General features: G+C 38.8%; 1 protein-coding gene across 3 annotated transcripts in view; it reads left to right on the forward strand.

Annotated features, from left to right (window-relative positions):
• Window positions 1–27,420, forward strand: part of agbl4 (AGBL carboxypeptidase 4) — a 543,878-nt gene that overhangs the window by 455,905 nt on the left and 60,553 nt on the right. The gene's annotated exons all lie outside the window — the stretch shown is intronic.

The raw sequence follows: 27,420 nt of genomic DNA on the forward strand, positions 1-27,420 counted from the left end.
TTCACCGCAGCGCACAGGGCAGCGTGCAGGGCAGAAAACAATCGTTCGCTCACTTGTGCTTGTGTTTGCCACTGACAGGCTCAGATTGTTACTCTAAGTGTCTGACAACATTATGGAAATTATCACAATGATTAGAGGCCTTTATTTACGGAGTAAGATATGCTTTGTTTAACCAGAATAGGCTGTTTGTTGCTCTTCTCAAACTAACCCAACTCCCTTAGTAAAACTGCAATTTTAGCATCATTATCATGAGCTTCATTTAAACTTTATATAAACAAATTAAAACTCACCAAAAACATCTTGGTCTGTCTCTCCACTGTTTCAGCCTTCAACCCTTAATGCACAGTGTGAAGTAGCGCAGAGCGTGCAGAGCAGGTGACGCTGGACAGCTGCTGCAGTGTTGCTGCAGCCTCAGGAGGGATGCGGCAACTCTGTTGTGTAGGAGCATGCACACTTTTACTTTCTCTGACTGATAATATGATGTTTTCACATCACAGATGACGAAAGGAAGCATTAAAACATGCAAAATGGCAAAACATACCCATATAGGATGAATGATGAATTTAGCGTGGCGCACTGAACAGGAAGAAAAACAGAATTTTCAAATGTTTGTATTGAACGGCCAGATCTGATTTGACTGAAAAAATCTTAGTGGGGGCAGCCCTAATCACAACACATCACTTTGTTAAAAAGAGAGCTTACAGTGGTTTAATGTGAAGCGTGGCTCTAATGTGGAGTCTACAGAGTGCTGTATTTGTTTTGTTTTTTATGTTGACATTTTAGTTCTGAGCATATGCCATCGATGAGAGAGCACAAGGAAAGGTTTTGATGGGATACTCCTGTGTTACTCTTAATCAAACGTGTCACTTTCAGACAATTTGACTGTTTAATGAGTTCTAGTGGTACAGGCATGTCGATGCCTAGAAAGGCCTTAAATGGATTTGGCAATCACTGGGGGCTGGTACGCCCCTGGGTTTTCTAGTAGGCTGTGATTGTAAATGTATAGTAAGCTGAAGTGATGAAGCTTCACCTGCACTTTGCTGTGAGAATGTAAGAGGTGGTAATAGGTACTATTTTCCGTTTGATTCACACCATTAAGGTGAGCTGAGCCGGGCTACTTGCTGCCCCCCCCTCCTGTATTTAAAAGTGGGGAAGAAAATCAGGGCACAGCTCTGCACGGTTCAGGTCATTTCTTGTGGAAGCAGTGTTAGCTGTGGGTAAAGCTGTCTGAAACACTCTTGTACTGTTGGAAGTTGTCTGGGCCTGCTGAACCCCATAATAACCCCCTCTTTTTTAAGCCACGCCACTGGGGAATAAAGTAAGGTTGCTCCAGTGACAATTTCCTCTGAGCTATGCCATCAGAACTTTGAAAATGTCCTCTTTTTCTTGTATGTTTTTTTTTTTATGTTTTTTTTTTCTCTCTGGTTGTTTTATTGTTTTGATCCAAAATGGTTTGTGTGGCTGTCTGCAGGCTGGAACTAAATGCTGCAGATTGAAATCTCAACTGTGACCTAGCTGTGGCTAACTGTGAATCTGCTGCAGAGCTGCCCATCAAGCCTCTCTCCTCTTCACACTCTAGATTCTTGTTTGTCGGTTGGTTTATTTTTCTCTATCATTTTGTCTGTCTTGGTTTTTTTTTTTTTTTTTGTTACTTCAAAAGTTCAGATCAGCCTTTTGTTAAGCTACCTTATGTTTTGGAGATATTTTAGTGTACATAACAAAAACATCTTTTTATTTTTTTTTCCACCAAAATGGATATTTCAGTTTCTAGTCATGTTACATGTTACAGTTTTCAAGGTTCCGGTCAAGTTATGGTTTAATTGATGTTGTAATTCCATGTTACCTGACATTTTCTTGTGTTTCTTTTACACTTATCTTTTTGTTTGTTTGTTTTTTTTCATATGAATTGTTGGCTTTAAGCTTGATGTTGTATCCAAATGTAGGTCAGTGGAATCTACAAACAAATGAAAAAAGATATCGCCCTTTCTTAGCCAAAGTGACAAGGCTTCCCTTAACATCCAATTTTTAACAGAGCCCATACATTATACTACATTCACAACATGTGATATTTAATGAACCTCACTTAGAATCTACCTTCTAATGATCTGCCACAGTTAGATTATAATCTGTATCGTTAAAACCGTTGTACTCTTAGCGACTGAGATGCAGTAGTTAGATTGACACAAATCATTTACATTGAATGCACTTTAAACTTCTGGGCAATTTCTTCAATCTTAAAGAAATGTATTTGTGGTATTCGTCCTTTTTTAAATGTCTATATAGATTAAGGCCTAACAATCATTGTATTATCATGAAGCACCTTACAACATTTTGGTTTATTGTATTTTATGGCAAGAATGAGTTATGGGATATGAATTTGTTTCGTCAGTCAGATATTCCCCTGACAGGCCAATGCTCCAAAACAAGCTTGATTTAATACTTCCAACTACTGTTACTACTTCCAACTGTTTAAAATGTTAAAGACTTATTTGGGATGTTTAGAAAACCAGATTTCCACAAGTTACGCAATGTTTAAACTGGACTTTTTAACTCCAACATGGCCTCCTGATCAATAACTCTTACTTGGCAAATTGACAAGCAAAAGTCAACAACTCTTCTTAACCTTAAAGCCCAAAAAACGAATCACCAATCTAAACATATTTACCTATGAAATGTGCAAGCTGACTGGAATATGTGCTTTAACTTAATGTGTGAAGATGCTGGTTATGTATAGATATGACTTATATAGAGATAATTGTGTATTTTTTACAAATGAATGGTAATTGTAAGCCAAAGTATTGAAGGCTGAGATCAAGCTAAAGAAGGGGGATGCTGACTAAGGAATCAGCAAGGTTTGCACAAAAAAAATGGCCCATGCCAAGGTTAATAGACCTTTGTGAATTTGAAGCCACCAAAGTGGTGACACTTTTTTTTTTTTGGTTCCTTAAAAGATCCTTTTTTAATTGTCCTTTAGTTTTCCCTGTACAAAGCAACATGTGAGGTTTACGTGCGCTAGCATGTATTTAAAATACATGCCATTTTAAAAGAAAGAAAAGAATTCTGCTGTGCAAAGCAACCATGCTGAAATTCTGACACATTGTCGTGTATTGTGTTTGTGTTTGTTTCTTTGTTGTTTGATGCCAAAAGGGGTGTGGTTAAAATAATGCTTTAAAGATGGAGCATTAACAGAGCTATTGCATCATCTGAAATGTTAACTTGTTTTCAAAAGGCTGGTTTCCTGGAGCGCGATTAAGTATAATCCTTTAACTAAAACCATCTTTAGTGGATGAAAGCTGTATGGAAGTACTGTATGTTTTTAACCCAGATTTGGCTTTAATCTGTGATGGCAAGGCCAATCTCTTTCAAATGTACCAAGTAACCTGCAGAGGGTCAGTTTGGATTTTAGCTGCATATTAGTAACGTACACCAATATATAACTTGGCAGAGCCATTAACGGATGATATAGGTTAGTGTTGGCTCTGTAACACAATACCAGACCTTCCAGTACTCTCACTGTCACATTCAAGTAGCGATAGGGAGGAAACTTAACCTCGCTGGCTCTGTGATCCGCTTCCTGTGCCACCTCTAGTTCCTTACTCTCCTGACATTTATATGGACTGGATTTAAAAATGCAAAAGTATCAAGATAATAGCAAATCTTGTCCTCCTCCTCCTCCTCGCTTGGTGTTTTGGCTTATGTTGTGAACACCTGTCAGAAGTTTCAGAAGGGGAGCTTTATGTTGACAGTTTGATTGGGGTAAAAAGAGATCAGCCCCAGCTTCACTGAGTGGAACAAGATAAATGGCTCCATCTAGCAGTTTTCACAACTAAGTGTACACAAAACACATTACTGTTTGAGCCTCAGATACAATGTCAAACTTACTTCAAATGACAAAAAAAAAATGTGAGGAACACATTGTTAGGCCTATATTTTTCTTAAGGTATCAGTAACTTTGTATACAATCCACAAACCGGTTCTACTTCATCTAACTTCACCGTCCTACCTCATTGTTACTCTGGTGTTTGTTTGTCAGTGACTGTAAACTATGTGTGTATATTAAAAAAAATCTATAGGAAAGGTATACCTGGTTACTCTCAACATGTACAGCATATAAAACTTGTAAAACACCTCAGTACACAATATCATTCTTAGGAGAAATCAGTTTTATTACCTGCTTAAAGATGCTGCTCTAAAGGGGGTGTCTGCGTGAGGGGTCGTCTCTGAATATACAGTATATCTTCGCTCTTTGCTATGTCGTGCAGTTGATCAGTGGTTGTGTTCTGTCTCTGTATTGCATTCTGAGATTTTTACTGGTTGACGGTGCTACCAGCAAACAGTTCAAAAACTGATCTGTCTATCGGACCTCAAATGGTGCTGTTTTTCTATGTTTTTATCCTCATACAGCTATGTTTTATTCAGGTGTGTCAACCGCCACTATCCTCCCCTCAGCTAATCAAATTGTAAGCCAAAATATTTCGCGAAACGATAACCCTGCTATTACTGTATCAACTTATATGCTATCCATCCAAATATTGTAGATAGTGATTATATCCTCAGCTGTGAGTTTCAGAAGTACCTCAGAACTTGCTGATTTTCAATAGATGCATCTGCTTCTAGCACCTGTTGTCTACCAATATCACATTGTTGCAGTGTATTTTCAGAAATATGCATTTTTACTGGTTAGATCAGGTTTCACTATATATATATAGTACTTGATTATCAGATCACACTCAGATGACCAATACATTTAAAGGATACCACTGTTCACTGGTTGCATGCCAGATTGTCATCAAGAAAATCTCAGTTGGACTAGGCAGTGTATGTTACAGTAGGAGAGGTCCTCAGCAAAACCATGTTCAGTTTGTTTTACAGAAGTGGGATTCCATTGGTAGTTGTATTAGAAGTGATTTTGGGAATGTACGAACTAGAGCCCTGTCTATAATATCATGGAGATGGCATCGGTCCCTTTTCCACCGCCATGGAACCAGCCCCATTCTGAGCATTTCCACCAAAAAAGAAACCGGTTTGAAACCTGAAAAGATGAACCAAAAAATTGCAAATTTTTTCCTTGGGAACCAGTGTGGGCATGTCATATTCTACAGGTTGTTGTGCATCATCGATGAAATCCTTGATTACAACGGTTCTGCTCAAAGCTGGTGGAAATGCAGGCTGGTTCTCTAGATAGCACCAAGGTTCCAGGGAGTCTGAATCAGAACCAGTTCAAGAACCAGTGCTGATTTGGTTGAAAGGGCCAAATAGACCTTTTCCACCAACATGGAACCAGTCCCATTTCAGTTCAGGTGTCTAATTTTGAACCATTTAGAACATTACCACCAAAAATGAATACGTTTAGAACCCAGAAAGTTAGTTTGCAGCTGTAACCAAAAAGTAACAGGTTTGTCCTTGGGAACCAAAGTGGGTGTGTCATATTTTACAGGTTGCTGTACATTGTGCTACATCCCCTGTTGACAATGGTTCCCCTCTAAACTGGGGGAAACGTGAGCTGGTTCACTCAATAGCACCAAAGTTCCAATAATTTTGAATGGAAACAGTACAATAACCAGAGCTATTTCGGTGGAAAAGAGCCCAGAGAGTCTTCATGGTACTTTCATGAAAACTGCCTTGGCAAGTTTTGGTATGATTAATTTCATCTCGTCACCGCTTTAATCTGTGATTCCCCTGTTGTTTCTCTCTGTCCCTTACTGTTGTTTTAACAATTCAAATGTAGTTTTCAGTGTTAAAATAATGAATTTAGTGTAGCAATTTGTTCATGATTGACTTACTGTGAGCTTAAGTCGTGTACAGCAGCGTTCGGTGTCTGGACTTGGCTTAATTATACAAAAAGTGCATTATATTTTCTTTTACCCTGTTCAGTGACACCAATGGAATCTTTTCTGCGCCAAAGTGTTTGAAGTATGTTGGGTTTTTTGGGGGTGGTTTGCTCTACCTGTCAGTATGTATATATTTGTTTTTGTTTTTTTTTTACTCTGACCATGTCTGTGAACATGAAATGTGCTGGGGAACTCCTCTCTACTGTGAGCAGTGTGTGTGTGTTCAAGTACACAGCAGTTGGTTTCTTGGAAGCACTTAAGCCATTCGTTGGACTGTTTCATAATGGTTCAATTTTAAGCTTTGCTCTGGTCCAGGGAATTGACCCAGAGAGTTTTGTGTGTAATTGAATTCCTATGCAGGTGTGGAGTTGTAATCACCTGGTTACCACATCACTGTTGGGTGGAGGGCCAACCAGGGAAAGGTGACTGGAGAGCGTTCAAACCTTTGAATGTGTCTGCACAGCCTTGAGATAGAGTCAAAGGGGACAATGGCGACATGACAAATCCGTACAGAACTCTTACTACATTCAAACTGAGCTATACAGGGCTGCTTGGGTATATACCTGTCTGTAACTGCATTGCAATGATCATTAGGGAAAGACAGGGTTCTTACTGTATGGAGTATTTCCAGTTGGTATGATAATGTGAAAAAGAATTTCAAGACTATTGCAGTAAACACTCCCTCACCCTACTTCAGCCTCCCAGAGGCAACCCTACATGTAGAGAAGATGTTATAATTATATGCGATAGAGAGTGTACATGTCTTTGCTAAACCGGCCACACCTCTGCTATGCGAGCAACTCTTTGACGCTTAGCATCCTGTTCTGTGTTTTCTCTTGCTGCATTCAGGAACACCTGTTTAATGTATAGATAAACAGAAATAAATCCAGACTTTTATTCTATCAGCACAAACCTCTTGTTGTCTTTTTTGTCTTTCCTGCCTTGTGTCCTTCTTTCAGAGAAACAAACTGCAAGATAAAACTCATGTTGGTAACTGAACTCTAAGGTAAAAACTGTCTGCAATATTGTTTGTTTTTCGTACAACGCTGATGCCACCATTTGATATTTGTGAAATGCTGTGTGTCACAAAGTTCAAAGAAGTAAAATGTTGCGAAACAAGTGAATCTCATCATATCTGAATCACATGAAGGAGGCTCTTTTTTTCTTGTTTTTTTAAACATATTTTGCTGCCTTCTTAAAACCTTCTTAAATCTTAAAACCACAGGCATGTTGGCAACAATAGGGTCTTTCAGAAGCTGTGGCGAACTCAGTTTTAAAGCTACAGTGAAAATACTGGTGTCATAAGAAATGAAAAGTCCAAAGGAATTCATTGGTACCGACCATTGTGACTGTTTTTGAAACTTGACCTTGCTGTATAAAATGACCTATTGTGACCTCTTGCCATCTAATCATCGCAAAATGCAATTCTCACAGACTCTCAAACGCCAAATGTTTTTTTTGTTTTTCTTTTGACATATACACATTTTCAACACCACAGTTTTTTCGGGTTTTTTTTTTATTTGAGAGAGGTACCAGTCTTCTCATCAAACTCTTTAAGAAAATATTAAAGGGTATTTACAAATTGCCAAACTATTGCTTTACCTGGATCAAAGCAATTCCAGAACAAACTGGAGACAATTTCAATCAAGTTTTGTGGTGCTTCGTTGACAAATCAGTGTGGTTATGTTGTATTGTTCACTGATAAGACAAATTTTGTGAAGTTACAGGGGGGCTGTGAGTGAGTCCTAACTTCATTTCCACCGATAATATTTTCACCTCAATCTGTATATTTAAAAACCACAAAATCAGGGTTCAATCTGGTCAACTGCTTTGGGCACAAACCTAGCTCAAGCCTTTAAAGTGTTATTTCTTACACTGGAATACCACTTATCTCATGTCAAAAGAGTTTTTATTTTCAAATTGATGGCCATGTGTGCTGAATGGATTTCAGAAAACCTTAATGACCCCTCAGCTAATGCAAATTTCTCAGCACGCTGTGACTCGGTAAACTTTTAATTTAAATGCAGAGATTAAAATTAGAGTTTGAGTTTGCCATACAATGGTTACAATTTACTTTTTAAAATGTCTTACCCAGGAGTCTGACACCGTGAAGACAGACAGATTTTCCAGACAGACAGAGGCAGATGAGCTCTGGTGTTATTTCTCTGACAACTCATTCCTCCATACACAGATCAGTGTGACTGTCTGAGCTCTTAGTGCCTTTTCACGCCACATCTGGCTCCATCTTTCCATCACTTCAGAGTCAACTTCTGTCACCATAAAGATGAGTCCGTCTCTCCTCCACGTCCCCGGTGCATTGACTGTAGATTTCTGTTTCATGTTTGGTGTGTTTTGGTTTTTGGGAGTACGTGTGTGCATCTGCAGTGAAGTTGAGGGATTAACTGGCAGATTTTTCTCAATGTCAGCCACAAGATAACAGGATGGCACAGACCAGCAGTTCACTCTACTGTATTTGTTCATTCAGTTGCCATGCTGCTGGCCTGCCTCTGTGCCACACAGCCGATGATTGGCAGCGCTGTATCTAACATGTCCCACGTCCAAACCGTATTGCAATATCAACTCAGCTGCATGTGAGCAAGATAAGACAGAAATGGGATGTCGACATATCCGATTGCTTGTAAGATGGCTTGTTTGGAGAGGCTGGATTTGCTTGCATCCACATTGGAAACTGATAGGAAGGTGGTCACTGTGAAGGCCATTTTCTCCCTTTCCTTATGAATAGACTGAGCTCCACTCACTCCCTCATCTACCCATCCTCTCCCCTGTCTGGCACACTGATGCATTTCCATATATTACTGCCTCTGTAAGCAAGTGTGTCATGCGCCCAGGCTTTTCCTACAGCCCAAGGGGACTTCTCAATGTCATTATCGCTAAAGCCTGCCACATGCCTGTAATGTATTGCCGCCTGGCTTTATTGGCAGCACGATGATTCAGTGGTGGTGATGATGGATTAGTGCCGGCTGGGTCGAGCTGGGCTGGGCTGAGCTGGTCCAGACTGGGCTGAGCTCTGCAGCCTCGCTGTCTGTCGCATAAACACTGTGTCCTCCTCACACACTGCGGTATAGACGGAGGCATATCGTATTTATGTCACACACACACGCAACCTAATGAATAGGGTCATTTCGGTGCTTTTACGGAGCTTCTTGGAACATTGTCTGATTCATCTTGTCCACCTTTTGCTTTTCATGCAGACACGGTGCACACAGCAGCGTCGCATAATAGGTGGCAGTAATGCATTCTCTTTATGACATTGTTACTGTTTTGAATGTGAAAATATAACAGCTTTTGTTGCCTCCTGGAAGGGGAAGTTCAGAGAGGGTGCACTGGGTGCATATGTTACCGCGGCGTAACAAGGTTTGATGTTTCCAGGAGCATATACACACATACACATACACACACACACACACACACACACACGGGGTTTAGAGGAAGGACACACAGTGGCATGTTTTATTACTGAATACGAAACACACCCCATATAACACAGCCACCCAGGCTGTACTGAACCAGATCACACGCTTACTACCAACTGAAAGTCTAAACTCAACACTCAGCTCATGATTTGGGGTGTTTTCAACCTGTCCTGCTGTTCTACACTGTCACAGTGATGCTGCTCCAGCCTCACTGCATGGAAATAATGGACATTAGTCTTAATTTCTCACTGCTTGCAGCAGCAACTGGGCACATTCACTGCTGCTGTTAACCTCCCCTGTCCTGAGAGACACAATGAACTAGGGATAATTTGTCATTAATCGATCAGCTGCTGTTAAGGATTTAACTGTTAAATAATGTGTTAATTGATAATTAATCGATTGTTTTGTCTGGTGGAGCCATTTTTAAATAAGGATATGTAAACCTATACTTAAATTGAGAAGAAAAGGAGAAAAAAAAAGAATAAATGACTGTAAATTAGGAAAAAACAAGGAGAAATTATTATATAATTAGCAGTTATTACTAATGGTTAATGGTTATTAATGGTTAATCAATTAACTGATTGTTAACTGACTATATTTTACTTTTATTACTGCAATAACATTTTAATTTTAATCATTTTAATATGTATACATTAAGTTAGATTTTATGACATACATAATGATAATAAAAATAAAATTTTATTTTTGAAAATTCTTTTTTTTTAGTATTTTCCTTCATCACCCCCCTGGTGGCCCCTGCTTTGAAAATCACAGCATAGTTCACAAGACTGTCACGTACATTACGTATCAGTCAAGGACAAGTAATATTCAGTAGGGCTGCAACTAGCCATTATTTTACTTAACTGTTCAATAATAATATTCACAATGAATTGATTAATTGTTTAATCTATACAGTGTGAAAGAGTTTGTGAAAAGAAAAGAAAAAGCATCAAATCATCGTATCATATTTAAGAACCTGGAATCAAGAAATGTTTGACATGTTTGTTGGCAACTTATTTTCTTTCGATCAACTAATTGATTAATTGACTGGATGTTGCAGCTCTAATTTTCAGCATTAAATGCAAATCATGAACGGGTTAAACAACATTCCCAGGGTTGCTGGACAGTCTTTGGTCCTGCTCATGTTTTGTCTACGTTGTTCATCACTGACTGATAAAATACACTGACTTTGTCTCCATTTGAGCCACACAGACTTTGGCTCATCCTGCAGTATTTCACTCTTAAAGGCATGCAAAGCTTTTTCATTACTGTAAATAATTAGAAAGTAAACGAAGAGTCGAGCTTATACTCTTCTAACTCAATCCCATCCGTTCTGTTTGTGTGACTGTGTGTGCAGCACTTTATTGTCTAATTTTTTCTTAGAGATTTGTTTTCTATTTTAAGCATTCATTTACATCATGGAGCACAGCTGTGTGCAAAATATGCAAGAAGTTTGTTCATTACACTGTCTCTGTTGCCAGTAATGAACCATACATTATCTCTTCTTATATTCCCATGCTGCTGCATTTATATTAAAAGTAACTGCAGGGTTAAAAGACAAAAAGTTGAAACTGATTAATTCTGAGCTACCAATCAAACTCATACTGGCTCTTCTTCCCATGCTTCTTACATACCTTAATTTTTATTCACCCATACCAATCCAGCTGCATGTCCCTGCATTGTCACTTAACTGTGTGTATGATAAGATATGCTGGTAAGTCCTGACTGCAGCTGTTAAATTCCTCTCTGCTGCCAGCGTTCTTCAGATGTCCTTATCATTTTTTTAAGAAGCTTATTTGGCTGCTTCGATGATAAAAAACTGGTAAAGTTTGGAATCCATCAGGCCCTCCGGTAAGTGGATGCAAAACTGAGCTCACTTATCCTAAATACACACATACGTACCTGTGTATGCACACGCGCACACACGCATACTTAAGCACATAGCTTCCAAATGGCCTCTATTAATGCAGACGGCTCTCCCAATTAACAAGATTCAAAGCGATGATGAATTTTTCATTCTCTGAACATTTAAGCTAATTATGGCCCAAATGAAGCAGGTTCCAGTGAATCACCATGGCAGGGGCTGCCAATGGCAGCCAATGTCACTGTCACAGTGCCACTCTGCACCACCACCCTAATCACTACAGCTGCTTAATATTCATCTCCCACTGCTCTCCCGTCGTTGCCTCTCTCCTTCCTGACTCACCTCTCCTCTCCTCACATATCCTCTCTTCTTCTCTCCTCCCACCTCTCCTCTTGTAACTTTAACTTCCCCGCTGTCCTCCGTCACCGTCCTCCTTCTCTCCGTCTCTCCCCCTCAGTGCTTCTCTCTCACCATAGACATGTTGTTTAAAATGGAAATCAACTAATTGCGCTAATAGCATTTTAATGATAATTTAATGTAGTAAATAAAGCTTGTTACAAGCTAAGCAATTTTGTTGGATTTCAAGGGCAATCAATCTGTGTCCGATACAATCTGCTCACCTCCTTGATGATGGGCGTGGGATGTCGACAATGTGTTTTCGCTTATGCAGGCTACAGATCTAACTAAAGAAAATTATTAACGCATCACTTTTGTTTTTGCTCCCATATTTCATGATTTGAAGTAAAAGATCTAACACTTCTATGCACACAAAATGTTTATTGCAACATTTTGTTCACAAATTTGATAAAAATCTGTGTTAGTGAGCACAGCAAACTCCTTTGCCGAGATACTCCATCCACCTGACAGGTGGGGCGTATAGAGATGCATCATTATTTCACAGGTGTGCCTTATACTGGTCACAATAAAAGGTCATTTGAAAAACGACATTTATTAGGTACTGAACTGTGGCTGTTTCACTACATATACATATTTCTTTTCCCAGAAGGGCAAAGTTATGACCTCTGCTTTGAATTTTCTAGTACTCATTGCCTTTGTTGGTTGGGTTGATTAGCTTTAGGCGTGAGGAGTGATTGCTTTGGTTTAGGGTAAGAGTATCGGGGTAAGCCAATAAGAGGCAGAGTAGGGCAGGTCATGCCCCCCTTGGAATTTGTAGTTCTATGCGAAACACCCGTAGTTCAGTGCCTAATAAAAATGTTTTTTCAAGGTACCTGCACATTTTAGAGTGGCCTTGTATTGTGACCAGTTCAAGACACATCTGTGCAGTAATCATGTGGATTTTTGTTGAGTATATATTCATGTCAGCATCTATAGATCCACAGAAAGAGGCAGAACTGGGAAGGAAAACCTCACTGCACAAATCCATCCCTCACTTTTAAATTACTATTCTAGCCATGTTTTAAACCAGAGGTTTTCAAAGTCTGACTCTGTGGATTTTAAGGACGTTTATTCACGATGGACATCAGAGTTAATGATATCCCTGGGAAATGTAAGTCATACAGAATCAGGAATATGTGTATCATGTCTGCGTGTTTGACTGAGTCATAATTCAGAGAATGAGTATGAGTTTTGACACAAATTGCAGCTCACATCTCCCTCTGAATTCACTGAATCACCATCTGCACACTTTCTATAAAACCAGAATTTCTAGCACTAAAACAGTCAGAGGTGGTGGAAGAACATAAATTCTTTCTTTGTTTGGTCTTACATCGTTTTTTTTTTTTTGTGGTTTATCTGTTTTGAGAAATATGCACTGATGGACTTGGATGCAGACTCCATAATTTATTTAATTTTAAGTCACATAAATTGAGCTCATCTACTGTATGTTCTCATAATGAATTTTGTAAATAGCATAAAATAACGTAGGAAATGGATCTAAAACCGACCTGTTTTCTTCTTCTCTTGCCTCCTCATAAGAGTTCACGTGATAAGCAGAAACTGTAATTAAAAAAATAGAGACAGCCACTCTGCTCCGCTCCTGAAATGGATTAAATCTAAAGTAATGAACCCGTCTTGAAAAGGGTAGAAAGAAACAGTGCATGTCTCAAGGTAACTTTTACATACTCTTTAGGCCCAGAGGCCTTTTTATTTGCCTGTTGAAGTTTTTCGATTCAGCTCCGCAGTTCGACATTATCCCTTTTAATCATGTCGTCTGTTTTGAAACAAACTTTATGCCCAGTGGTTGTTCATGCTATTTTCTTGTTTGTTGTTGGTTTAGTTTTATCATAATCAATTCTCCTCAAGAAATTAACGCACCTGAGCTGTTTCAAGTCTGCTTAGCTTTGTGAGTCATTGTTCTCCATTGAAGAGATTAGATTTACCTTGTAATCAAAGATGAATCGTTCATTTTGCGTTTGGATTCTTCTGCACATTTTTATCAACCGTTCCCCTCAGACTAAACATATTAAAAATGATGAGGAGGCTGAGCTAGAAAGAGAAAGGAATAAAGTGCCGTGAGACAGAAAAACAATTTAATTTCTCTTTTTATGTTCTACCAGTGGTCATTTAGCCTCTTTATTTAAATGGTAATGTGAAGCTGGCTAAACAGGCATGACGAATCAGCCTGAGAAGAGAGCGAGACTTCAAAAAAACAAAAAGACGTGGTGTTTCAGGCTCCGGGAGTTTATCTGGGTCTCTCCTCCTGTCGTCTGACAGAGGGAGGCAGAGTGTGGAGCCGATTGAGCGACAAGGATAACTCTTCTCTGTGTTGGAGTATAATTAATTAGGTGTGATAAATTATACCATTTCCAGCAAACCCTGGCAGCGCTGGCACGTGCACTCTCTAACACACACACACTCAAACACATGTGCGCTCTGTGACTCTCTCCTCACACAGACATTTTCACACACACACACACACAGCTCGCCATGCATGTCACTATTCCCATTAGATGAACAACCACTTTGCAAACTCTCAGTCGTCCCTCTCAGTTTGTTGTGGACTAGAAGCTAGAAATAAACAATATGAAAACAGATGGATTAACTGTCACTTTTCAGTCTCTCTCAAATCTACCTGGTCTTTTTTTTAAAGAAAGTTGTAATTTTGTCATTGAGCACCTACAAAGGTGAAGATATATTAAATATGTTTAATCTCTATACAGTATATAATCTATGGTCGAAGCAGGTTGTTTCCACCCGCACTCTCCTCAGTAAAAGTTGTCTGTCAATGCAAAGTTAAGCCCATTTTCCTCAAAACAAAATCCCAGTGCTCTGAAAATACACACAGTGTAGTGACTGCCTGTCAAACACCATTAACATATTGCTGAATTTAAAAGTACAGTACATTTTAGTGAAATATTAGTTGTTTCTTTGCATTTCCATGTCCCAGAATCAATTTTTCCTGTATAAATAAAATAAATAAGGTAAGTATTATCATGAAAAGTAATGAAATTTCTTCATTCAACCTTTATTTATGTAGGTCTGGCCAGTGAGAGCCGTTCACTCTGTTTTGCATGGACGCCCTGTGTACGCAAGACAATAAAAGCAAAGGCAAAAATCCAACAGTCCACATAAAACATTAGAAGACAGCAATAAAAAAAAAAAAAAAAGAACGAGGATGAAATTGAAAGAGGTAAAAAGCATTAAATGAAATCTGAAACAACAATATGGAATGAGCATATTCTTTTCAAGCGAAAGTAGATGAGCTGAATAATTTTCTACAAAAGACATTTGTTTTACAGTTCAATGGAAAAATGATGAGTTAGCTACACCATGTAATTTTAGGATAACAACTTAGAGTGTTGAATCAAAATAAAATGTGGATCAACGACAGACCAACTTATAAAATGCTTAATTGGTTTTTGTTTTGGTCTCTTGTTTCCTCACTGTGCCGTAACTAAATCTCTGAGTGTCAGAGTAATAGCTGAGGTACTGTTGCTGCTATTTCTCAGGTAAACACAGCCTGCACTTCATAACCATTCTTTTAAGCAAAAGTGGTCATTTAAATTCAGTAAAGGATTTACCTTATTTTCTGCACAGCCTCAACAAAATCTCTATCCTCTGTGATTCCCTCTTCACCTCCTCAGTATCTGCACACTTTAAAAGGACCACAGCACCTTGATGGCAGAGAAGCTTTTTTTTTATCAGTGTGATGAAAAAAGAGCAAGAAGTTTCTCCTTCTCTGTGCTCTGAATTTATTTGTATCTGCAGTGAGGATTAGCTTAACTGTTTCTCTGTGATGAGATGCAGTAAGTATTTCTATCCAGTGTTTCACTGTTTTTGAATACACTGTAAAAACTCAATTTAATATGTAGAGGTGGAAGAAGTGTTGACATCTTTTACTTTACTAAAAATAACAATGCCACAGGACGCCACTGTATCTCAGCTGGTAGAGCATGCGCCCCATTTACTGTCTATCAAAATAAAGGCAACTGAGCTGCCATGTTTCTACAGTAGCCTAGAATGGACAAACCAAACACTGGCTCTAGAGAGGGCCTTTGCCTTTGGACTCATTTTAATTACTTTACATGCAGCTTAATCCATAATGACATATCCTAATTAATTATTATGAATGTATTTTATTTATTTACCTTTATTAATACATTCCAGCAGATAAAATAACCATCAGTGCTAACTTATTTAAACAAAAACATGTGTGGTGTGTATTTCCTTTAAGAGAAACTCCATCGATCTTTAACTCTCTACGTCACTGTATTTCTGAGTGTTTTATGCAGCTCTGATATCTGGTGGGATTCATGGCTATAGACCAAGTTGACACTTGTCTACCCTCCTCAATGTCAACGTGGACCCCTAGTCCATGCCTAAGACACACATACACACACACACACACACACGCACACCATGCCAGCAGGGGCTTTTAATGGCCTGGTGTTAATGAGAGTCTTGTTTAGAGCTGTCAGATGACCCTGGGCCACGCAGACTGACACCAACTCCATGTTCACAGCTCCAGAGGTCACCACACGGTCTATGCATGTGTGTGCATGTGTGGGTTTGTGAGCGTCGATGCTACGGACGCAATCATTTATTACACCTAATTACATTTCCAGCCGGTGCATTAACACTATATCAGCATATCTTTAATCTTTAGTAGTTTAATTTTCAATCAGTAAAGTTGATATTAATCTTATCTGTGTAGTCTGTTCTCACTGTCATGGAAAAGCGGTCATTCTTATTGTGCGTCTGTGTGCTCTCAACACACTGTGAGTGATCTGGAGGTGCCTGAAGCCAGCCAACGTGGTATAAATATTTTAGGAAGAGACAGGCTAATAAAATTAACCCTGACCCACCTAGAAAAAAGATTAATTAATGTAAGAAGAACGTGAGTATTTTGCAGCGCAGCTCTCTCCTCTGTTTTGATCCAGTGCATAAACACAATAATATATAAACACAAAATATATAAACAAAATTACATTGTAGGAAAAATGTTGATTTTATGGTGAAAAACTGTCAAACCATGAAAGTAAAAGACCACAAACTCTTAATAGGCTAAATACTGTTTCTGTAATTGTAGTATTTCATACTACAGACTTCTTATTGCAGAGGAAGACACCATCGTATTTCAGGGAACAAACCTTTATTTATACAACATTTTAAAATAATTTATGTGGAATAAGAAGTATTTTATATTGCAGACTGCACAAAAATATATTTATATAGAATCCATATAATCCATTATTTGGCAAATCAGCATTTCTTTTAAGGGTAAGGGTAAGATTAAAGGGTAAGGGTAAAAACTTCTATTTTTACAAACTAAACTCCAACCTAAAGTGTAATATCAGCTTTACTAATGTCCTTTTGCTGTCATAGTAGAAAAAAAGTTCTACTATATTTAGTACAGTGAAGTTCTTGCAACCACAGCTGCCATTTTTTTCCCCTAAAAATATAATTAAAAAAACTACACTGTACATAGTCTCGTTGGGTTGCTCTCACATTAGAGGGACAGTTGAGCAGCACCAGCGAGCAAGTATCAACACGGACATCTGTGATGTGTGAAAAGTAGGCTAACAATTAGGGTTGGAAATTCTGTGCATTTTCCTTACACGATAGTTGGAAATGCTGACATCAATTAATCATGGATCTAATCAAGTTGAAGTATCCTTTTTCAAAAAACAGCTCCTTCACACAAAACAATGTGTCAGTCACTGCCATTTCTGGATGTGTTATCCATCAATACGTTTTAAAACTGTTAAATTCTTAATGGTCATTAATGATAAATGGTCAGTCATTAAAATCCCCAATGTACAAAATTCAAAGAGAAAACACAACAAGCCTCAACAATACACCAATCCATATTTTTTGACGTCACAAAATGATGGATCCAATTTCATTTAACCATTAAAAGAAATCTGAAATTGTGTGGTCCAATTTGTGAATAAGGCATATTCAGTGTAAAATATTTGTCATTATTTTCTATTGTTTCAGCAGTTTCTTCATAAGTCAGTGCACTCTTTTTTTCCTGTAGATCCACCCAGTCGAATTCAACTACATTTTTCTCACAATTCTTTCTGTTTGTGCTTTGAAGTCCTTATATAATTTTCCCATCAGTCCTGTTACATCATCTGAACCAAAAAGTCCTTTGTGTAGTTTTTGTTGATCCTTTATTTGATTGGTACAGTTTTTATTTGAGGACAATCCATAATAAATTTTAAGTAGAAGTCATTAACATCAAAGGGGACGTCTCATCTTACAGCTGCAGCTCACAGATGAAGGTATCTGTGGCTGAAGCACATGAAGCTGTTCAGATTTAATAATCCTCATTTTGCTGTTATTCAATAAATTCTTTTTCATGTTTTGCCCAAAGAGAGCTTTTGTCCATTTTCACTTTTTTTTTTTCTCTCCCGTGTTATTTTCCTTCTGCGTCCCCAGCCAGTGTTTTCCCAACCTTTAGCACACTCACTGTTAGTCTTCCTTTATGTGTTGACAGTGAGAGTGTGATCTAGCTCGCTGTGTGGAGACCAATTCACAGAGTGGGAAGCGCCTGTGTTGGAGCCAAGCTGTGAGTGTGTGTGTGCGTGTGTGTGTGTGTTTAAGTAACGGAGACTCAAGCTGACAGTTTGCCAGCAGCCTTGCACCTGCACACATCTAGGTGTTGATCTCAGATGGGGAGGGTGAAGAGGGGAAGGAAGAGGGGACGACAGGCGGAGGGAGAGGGAGAGGAAGGGATCCGACACGAGGTGTTGCTGGTGGATGAGGAAAGACTGGTGAGGAGCGCAGGATAGGAACTCTGTGACATGTAATTCCTGTTTATATGTTTTTTGTATGTACGTATTTGTGTGTGTGTGTGCGTGTGTCTGCATGCATGCATGCCACAAGTGGAAGGAAAACGTGCAGCTGTGTGACAGGCAGGACAGGAGAGCCAATTGGAGTGATGCATTCTTTCATAGGTAACTGCCAACACCAAAGCGCAGCCAGGGCCTCATTTGTCAGACTCAAGGAAATAGCGTTACAGCGTGACATTTCACTCTGTCTTTGGCACACACATCAACAACCCTCTGCTTCAGCATGGGAGGAACTGTTCCACTAATGCTACTGTAACCTGATGGTGAATTTAATCAGGCTTAAAGAGACAAAAAGGCACATGTAAGACATGGAAAATATGTGTCTTATCTTCTCTTCCATCTGTGCCCGTCTCTTACCTGTCTTTTTGGCCCCGTTCAGACCTGGTATTAACATGCTCCCTGGGTAATCCTGTCACAAGTGGACAGCTCTATGTACAGGTGTAAACAAACCCAGGACGCATTTTAGATCCAATTACTCAGACCACCATCGGAGGTGGTCTGGGCTGCATGTGATCACATTATTTTAGCAGAGTGCACACAGTGTGTCCTGGGCCACATTAAAGTACCGTCTACTCAGCTGACATCCTTTGAGTACATCATTTGGTTCTTGCTACAATAAGCAGCAGATGTTTGTCAACACACTAGTAACTGCAATATCCCCAGACTCCCTTAACAAAAATCACACAATTTGGGGAGTTGTTGAGTGAGGAGAAACTTTAGACACTTTGTGAAATACTGTCTGAGACAGATTCCTACTTATTTGGGCATTCTTTTAAATTCAGCAAATGTTATACATCCTGTATAAAACATTGTGTCCATTTGTCCCAGCATGTTGGCTACTACTGTTGAGCCATAAATACAATACAACATGATATATAATAAAAAACAATATTTTTCTTTGCATGCACAGCAGGGTCATGAAACAGCTCTGGCAAATTCTTAATTGTTTAGGTCTCCTTATAAATTTGTAAACACAATACATGAAGTTATTTCTTTACTTGTAAAATGTGTTGTTGTGTGAAGCGGGCAGGAGAGATGCTCCATGGTGCACTTAAATGCACACTTTTACTTTCTCTGCCTCTGTCAGTAATGCCTTTCTTCATCAGTGATGCGAAAGCATCAGATTTCTGCACATTTAGAAACAGTAAAGGTGTGAATCCTGATCATAGTTCTGGGAGCTCATAACAGGGTTTCTTATCCTTTTGTAACTGAAGGCCCACTTCTTATTGTTAAAAAATTTCCAAGAACCTCCGTCCCAAATAAATGAGTTAGCTGGCTAACAGTGGGATGGTAATATTCAACCAAATAGGTCATTGAAATTATGCATTTAATTTGATGTTTTTATTTATGTGAATTCTTGAGCACATATTGATGTAAAAAAAAGAACAGCTTTGTAAAGTATAAAAAAAAAATAAATAAATAACTTATGCAGTTGGGCAACAGTATATTTCCTATAGATATATTGCCCAATGGTAAAGGGCCTATAAAATCCTCTCTAATGCTGCTATAATATGAGGCTCATGTAGGCTGATATAGGGGTTTAGTGTGGCGCTGTGGTAACAAACAAGAGGAAAGATGAGTCAAATCATTCTTTTAAACAGTCAAATCAACAGTAATATAAAATCATCTGATAAAATATCTGTTGTGTGTATTTACATATAGAGCGAGCGAGATCCAATCACAAGTGGTCACTCAAGACACATCTGGGGATTCATTGTAATACCAGGTGTGAACTCACGTTCTCACAGATGTCAGCTTGTGATCAAACCACCCAGGTGTGTTTTAATACCAGGTCCGAACAGGCTCGTTGTCTGTCTGTATCTTACCTGACTTTTTGTTGAACAGTGGCTGCAGTCAGAAGACAATATGTTGCTGCAAATACCATCATAAGTGTCCCTGCTCTACATTCATTGGCTGTCTTAACCTTTTGGCAGCAGTGGTGAGTTTGCCACTGACTGCAGAGCGGCGAAACTTAGACAAGCTCTCTGGAGGGACACTCCACAGTGTGTCAGGGAACTCCATGACACTGTCAGCATAACACACTGCTGGTTAGCCTGAATTATTGAAGTCCATAGCATTGATAATTTAATACAGTAGATATGTTTTGACCGAGGATGGTTTAGTGGAGAGCAAAAGAAAATATATTAAACTTTGCATTTGGTGTAACACCAGAGGGAAAATAAAGTTTCTTGTCTTTGTGCAGGTATCGTGTTGTTTTTTTAATCTTGCGGCTTGTATGTGGGGATTTGCTGGACTGCATGACCTAGTTGAGATCCTGGAAGCGGAAGGAAGAGTGAGAGGAAAAGCGACAGACAGATGGGAGAGGGTTAATTGAGGCTGACATGTGTCCAGTGTTTGTGCGTCCCCAGATGACATGAGGCTCTTGCCCATATGCTCGTGTTGCCTTGTTCACTCCCTCCCTTCAACCACCACCAATATCTGATATACAGTTTTCACACCATGAAAAAAAGAAGACATCCCAAATCATTATGAACTGCTGTGTCTGTTATGTTTTCAGTGTCAGGACTTTTGTCAGTTAAGTTGCTGTCTTATTTTGCTCATCAGCATGTGGTGCTTTTTTTTTCTATCACTCTTTTTACATTTTTTTCAACATATACAATATCCAACACTTCACCCACATCTAGAAAAGCATATAGTCACCTACGCCAGTGGTTCCCAGCCTTTTTCCTTTTCCCATTTTCTATCATTGACTGAGCCGACGACCTCTGAGTAAGTTAAATATTTTAAAGATATTTCATATCATATTCAATGCATGACAATGACAGAACAGAACAACTGATAAACTGTAAAGTTAACAAAACAACTGCAGAAGGTTTGTTTAAAACAATTTGCAAGAATTTTAAATAAGTAATCTACACTGTAAAAATAACTATCATTTAGTTTTCATCAGAGAAATGAGAGAGAAATGGAGTTTTCTTGCACAACTTAAAATTAAGAAGGCCTCGCAACCAGCTGTGATGTTTTGGTGACTCCTAGTGGGGGTCGGGACCCTCGGGTTGGGAACCAGTGACTTATACTGTATACATTATTTAGTTTCATTTGTGATTGTGCCTGAGCACACCTTTGTCATCTGCATACCTTTTTACATTTTCTTATTAGACCCACATCTGCAGGTTAAGTGATAACATTTTCAGACAGCTTCTCGTTGAAGGTATTCTTAGTGTTGCAGTCATTTGTAAACAGGAAAGTGAATATTTGTGTAAAATATGAAAACAGAGACCTTTCTACCGATGAAGCATCCTGGCAGTTAAACAGTGTCCCAGCCTCTGACAGCACCAAAAGCACTCTGATCAATTCCAGACAATGTACCACATTACTCCTTCTTGATTTTTGATCATCCTACTAAACCATGTCGACCACCTTAAGAATCTGTTGACTTGTGTTCTTGTGTTTACCTTACACAAGTCAGTCATCCATCACTACATCACTCTTTCGCATAACAGAAAAAAACCCTAAAACCTATTTGAGCCAAAGCATCTCAAGGGTGCTCAGGCGCAGATTGTCTGGTTGTCCTGGGTCCCGTATTAAAGAAAAAAAACCCTTCTCCTTTTGCCGTTTGATAGCCCTCCGGATGACAGCATACTGAGACGCCACACCTGGAGACATCCATGCCCTGTCCAAAATGTGTGATCGTGCTGATTGTTTTGAGTTTAATTTTTGTATGAAAAAATTCAGATAAAAACATCTATGTAAGTAGTCAGCTTGTCAAAAGCACATCTGAATGTCTCATACATGACAGGCCAGCTGGCTCCATGTCCTTTTAAAACTTAAAGCAGTGTTTCTTTGTTAGCTTCTTAGTGCAAATTAACATAACACAAAAAGTTGCATTAATACAGATATGTTCACTTAACTTGATTTTAATTTCCAGATTGTTCTTTCTGTTTTTTTATTTAGTGCATCATCTTTGCTCTTCTCTTCTCAGTTGTGATATGATATGATAAGTGAAGTTACATAACTTCTTCCAGCAACATTCATAATAACTGCCCCTCTGTGCAATATAAATAGTTTAGTGTATTTTTCATTTTGTTATCATTGTTATTTTTATGTTCAACCATGGAGATCGCATTCGTTCTGTCTGTCTGTCTCACTGTGTCACTCTGTCTGTCTGGATGTTGGCATGTGTCCCAGCAGGCTTGCCGTAGACTGGCAGAGTGTTGATCTGAGTGTCAGTGGGACTGGGGGTCTCCTTTCCCAGCCCTCCTCTCCTCCACCAGCTGACAGACAAGGTCAGGGACTCATCCCGCCTGTCTCTCTCAGCTCCTGACAGCCTTTCCTTTGGGAGACAAACCCCGGACAACCCTGCACTCCCTGGCACGCACCATCACCAATTAATATTGCATCACCATTTTCTAATCTGCTCCCTCAGGGCTTACTTCTCAGGGTGTGATCAGGCCACCGCGCTTCCCTGCGTCTCGACCTCTCCCATTCTCCTTCCATAACGGGGAACAGACCCTCAGATAGAAAACAAGCAGGTCACACTACATGCGGTACTCATCTTTGGTATTATTTTGATTTGTCTTAGTTTGTGGTTGTGATTTATCTTTTGAGACGTACTTTTGCAAGACTCCTACATAATTCAGAGTTTTTCAATGTTTTAAATGAAACAAATTAAACTCTTTTCGTGACCAGACAGCACTGCGAGGGGACGCAGAGTGTCTTTATTTTTATCTTCATCCTATCTCCTGTTATTTCAGAGATGAAGCGCAGCTAGAACTGCACTTTGATTTTAAGTTTATTTTTAACCACGCTAGCCACATGGCTCGAGGGATGGTAATGACGGCTGGTTGGTCAGTCCACCGCTTCAGTCCAGACTGAAATATATCAACAACTATTAGGTGGATTGTCATGATATTTTGTTCAGGCATTCATGGTTTCCAGAGATGATGCCCTGATTTTTCCTCTAGCACTGCCATGAGGTTGACATTTGTGGTTTTGGGTGAAATATCTTAACAATTATTGAGTGGGTTGCCATGAAATTTGGTGCACACATTCCTCAGGGTGAATTGTAAAAATCTTTGGCGTGCCTTTAACTTTTCACCTACCACCACCGAGAGGTAAAAATTTCAACTTGTTAAAGGACCATTCTTCCAAGAATGTGATTATACATTAATGAAAACATACTTATGTATATTATGCCATATTCTGCCAATAAATCCTGTTAAATCTTACACTCTGGACTGGAGTACAATCTAAGAAAGCTGGTAAAATAGCTTCAGACACCTATCCTATGATTATTTGCTTTATTTTTTTTTTATTTGTGAATTATTTTTTCTGTATAGAAGACATGGCAATAAAATACTCCTGGCATTTATTGTAAGGAGTGGGCAAAATAGTGATTAATCAATGAATTGAAAAATTGTAATTGTAAATGTAAAATTTATGCTAAACTAGAAATTATATGTTCTTTATTAGATAGCATTAGACCCGTTATTAGACTCTTTTTAGACTGTTTTTTTTTTTTTAGGTACGCAGCAGAACTGTACTGTAAAGTAAAGTGTGTTGTTTCTGTCTGTTGGACCCTTATTGGACCTTCTGGTATTTTTTGGTATGAGCAAAATTCTCATGTTTTTTAATTTCCATTAATCGACTAATTGATTATTACTGCCAAAGATATATTAAGGAATATATTACGGAAAATGCTCACATTTTGCATCCTCAGTAAGGAGTAAACCAATAACACTCTTAAATAGTTTTCAGTATGAACTGACTGTTTTCAGCCGTAGGATTGATAAAGATCCATCAAACTTACCAGCGCCATCTCAAAACAAATCGTCCTGTCATCTCTAGGGGGACAATTTTAAAACGTCAATAGATGTTTTACAATAAATCTTATCTAAATTAAACACACTGTCTCCAAAGCCACTGAGTTTGTACTTTAAGTGAAATATAACCCAGCATCCATCTCTTTCTGGCATGCAGCGCTCAGGACGGACAGATCAGAGAGAGAGAGATTATTTTATGGATCTCTTTACGATGTTGACACGTTTTATCATTCTGATGCCTCGTGTTAGTTTGGGAGTTGGGAACATGACTTACCACTCTGTCCAATGGCTAGAACTGAGATGAGGAGCACATTGCCATTTGTTTCGGCCTTGTACCTCCATTCTTCAAACTCCAAACTACTTGCAGTGAGAGACATAACACCTCCTGCGACCTTAGTGGATGACTTATCCTCCTACCTTGGGGACTGAGTGATGTGCTTGTGGGTCTGAGAATAGCTACAGTGCTGTCCGTCTGGGCCGGGGTCGGGAGCCGCTGGGGCACAGCGGTGTATTTGTCTGAATCACAGCTCCTGGCTCGCGCATTTGACTCTCCCTCTTGTACATACACACACATACAGTCCGCTGATGTACACACACACGCTGCTTCTTAGTATAGCATGATGGAGGAGCGTGGGGGCCATGTGTCACACCTTGGCTACTAAAGCACTCACCTGGCCTCTCCTCAGCACTGATGGATTTACACTGGCCCTGCAGGGATGGTATAAAGCACACACGTACAGGTCGCACTTTATTTTACAGTACACTGATAAGATGTAACAATCTGTACTATATCAAATTAGACAAACCAAACAGACAAAAACTAGAAATTCTATGTTCTTTATTAGACAGTATTAGACCCTTTTTAGACTTTGTTTAACATAATTAGGGACGCATTACAACATAACTATACTGTAAACTAAAGGGTATTATTTCCCACTGTTAGACCAATATTTATTTGAGTCTAATTAGGGACAAATTACAAATGAACTGTACTGTAAACTGAAGTGTATTGTTTGTAATGTGTGCAATGTGTCCCGAATTAAACTCTAAGAAAGTCTAACGGGGGTCTAATACTAAAATTAATGAATGAATATATTATTTGTTTTGTTTTATTTGTCTGATTTCATACAAAGTACAGCTTACTACGTATTACTGCCTAAATACACACACAGATTATATTCTAGATGGCTTGTTCTTGGTCTGTTTTTTCAACATCATCAGCCTAGAGGGTGTGAAGGAGAGGGAAAGAACAGAGGAATGTCAGCCAGCAAATATGGCTACTTCTCATATCCCACCCTCTTTGCTTCATCACGAGAAAGATAGAAAAAGTTTAATTTTCAGCTGAGAAGCTGTCGTTCTACGTGTGACTGATTTTATTCAGAAAGCTGACTTCCAGACAGGCTATCTGTACGTGTGTGTGTGTGTGTGCACGTGCGTGTGTGTGTGTGTGTGTGTGTGTGCGTGTGTGTGTGTGTTCCACAGATCGCTAATCTCGCTGAAGTCCTGTTTGTTCTCCAGGTTTGCCCCCACTACAAACATTTCCCTGATCAAAGCTGTTGAAAAGGCCTGCCACTTCAAACAAAGTATATACACACGCACACACACACACACACACACACACACACACACACACACGCATACACATATACAGATACACACATACGCATCCATTCCAACACAGCACTACGGCCGGCATGTTGTCATAGCAACCACATTAATCCTAAACCAACCAGCATGCAGTTGTTGCATCAGGCGAGCCAATCAGGAGTGGGAAGAGACAAACATGAGTCATGAGCTCAATTACCATTTCAGTACTCATTTAATTTCAAATGTACAAGTTTATTTTCATTTTATACACACTGTGTGATATGAATATTATAATATAAGCCACTCTAAAGTATGAATGTCAGTTTTTGTCAAGCTGTTCATATAAGTGAAAAATGAGGATGTCCTGGTTTCATTTAAATTCACAGGCTGTCTTCTCTCACTCTCCAGCTTCCCTACATCTGTTTTTTTTTTTTTTAGAAATTGTACTACAATCCAAAAATTCCTTTTTTTCAGATATATTCCAGAAGTCATTTAATTTCCAGAGATAAGCAGTGATGTTATCTGAGACATTTGATGTCAGCTTTATCAGGGAGTCGTATTAACAGCAGGTGTTACGCTGCGTTCAAATCCTTTCAAGTTAACTTACAGAGAGATTAGGGAGATGGATAACCCTGGAATTTTTTTTTTACCTTTTTTAATCACAGAAACAAAACCAAAAAAGAAATGTTGATTTGCCATGGGTAGACTAAAAACTCTTTCCTTAATTGAAGATGTCGTTGTGCAATATCATCTTTGGCTGGAGTAAAGAATTCACCATCAATATCAATTAACTGAGGTAATATTCAGTTTCAGGGATATTAATGTGTTTTTACTGTATAATAATGGTGTTTCTGATTATTCTGTGGTTTACCTATCATTTGGATTTGCATGTTAATGATGGAAGTTATTTTAATTAACAAAACAAAGAGCAAGACACTTTCCAGCTTTGTCATGTCAGTCAGTCTGTACTCTTCTGTAGCAGATCTGAGTTCTTCATTGTGGAATTCATTTTCATTTAGGAAATGTGTAATTATTCTTTCATGGAACAGTCTGTACTGAGAGAAACTGAAACAGCTTCTTCCTATTTTTTTTTTTTTTTTTTTAGTAAAAAACTGTTCATCAGACATGTGAGCTAAATGTTTGCAATGTCACAACTTATTGGGAAAAGATGCTTTCCATCTCTCATTAAGAGCATTAACTGTTGAAAAAGGCAAAAACCATGTCAAGTGAAAACTTTTTTTTTTGTAAAACTTAAGACATTTATTGGAATTTTGCTACTTCCATCAACCTTTTCTAATGTGATACTTCAAAATACACATACTTGGATGGAAAAAAGGCTGTAGTCTATGAAACTATATCAGTTCTCCTCTCTGTCTTCTTTTTCTAACCTACAACCTGATCAGAAGGCAAAGATTTGTGTGTAGCATTGAACACCACCAACTGTACAGTTTTATCTCCTCTTGAGCACCAGCTGATCAAGAGTGGAGCAGACTCAGTCCAGCTCGATCAGCTGAGCTGACATATCATTGTTTATTGCTGAAATATCTTGTGTTGGTGTGTCTGGTGATAAGTATCAAGAAAGCGCTGTGCAGAGCTATCAGCAATGAGGTTAAACAGTGTTGCCATTACACAGTTTCTTCACCAAAGACCATCGACAAGTTCAGT

The sequence above is a fragment of the Lutjanus erythropterus genome, chromosome 7, assembly GCF_056507025.1.
Source record: "Lutjanus erythropterus isolate fLutEry1 chromosome 7, fLutEry1.hap2, whole genome shotgun sequence".
Lineage (NCBI taxonomy): Eukaryota > Metazoa > Chordata > Actinopteri > Lutjaniformes > Lutjanidae > Lutjanus > Lutjanus erythropterus.